Raw genomic sequence first — 659 nt, forward strand, 5'->3', positions numbered from 1 at the left:
GACTCCAGGGAACGGGAGGCCGAGGACAGGTCAGAGGTGCAGGGGCCAAAGCAGGGGCGCCCCTGACAGGCAGGGAGGGGCGCGGTCGGCGTGGCTCAGTGGTTGAGCGTCTCTTTGACCCATGAACCAGGAGGTCACGGTCCGATTCCGGTCAGGGCACATGCAGGAGGCAGCCAATCCATGATTCTCTCTCATCATTAATGTTTCTCTCTCTCTCTCTCTCTCTCTCTCTCTCTCTCTCTCCCCTTTTCTCTATCCCTAAAATCAGAAAAAACATATTCTCTGGTGAGGATTTTTTTTTAAGTCTTGTCCTTTTTACCCTATGGCAACTGCCCCAGCGCCGGGTCCGTGGTCCGTGAGAGGCGAGGGTGGTCCCATGAGCTAGACTCCAGGGAATGGGAGGCCGAGGGCAGGTCAGAGGTGCAGGGGCCAAAGCAGGGGGCCCCTGACAGGCAGGGAGGGGCGCGGTCGGCGTGGCTCGGTGGTTGAGCATCGTCTTTGACCCATGAACCAGGAGGTCACGGTTCGATTCCGGTCAGGGCACATGCAGGAGGCAGCCAACCCATGATTCTCTCTCATCATTGATGTTTCTCTCTCTCTCTCTCCCCCTCTCCCTTCCTCTCTGAAATCAATACAAATATATTTAAAAAACAAAAAAG

The 659-nt window shown here is 55.7% G+C and overlaps 1 protein-coding gene across 1 annotated transcript in view; it reads right to left on the minus strand.

The window, feature by feature from the left end:
• FAH (fumarylacetoacetate hydrolase (fumarylacetoacetase)) overlaps positions 1-659 on the minus strand; it is a gene marked incomplete at its 5' end in the record, with an annotated part of 41,752 nt that overhangs the window by 4,771 nt on the left and 36,322 nt on the right. The window lies entirely within an intron of this gene.

This window comes from Myotis davidii, unplaced genomic scaffold (genome assembly GCF_000327345.1).
Source record: "Myotis davidii unplaced genomic scaffold, ASM32734v1 scaffold2091, whole genome shotgun sequence".
NCBI lineage: Eukaryota > Metazoa > Chordata > Mammalia > Chiroptera > Vespertilionidae > Myotis > Myotis davidii.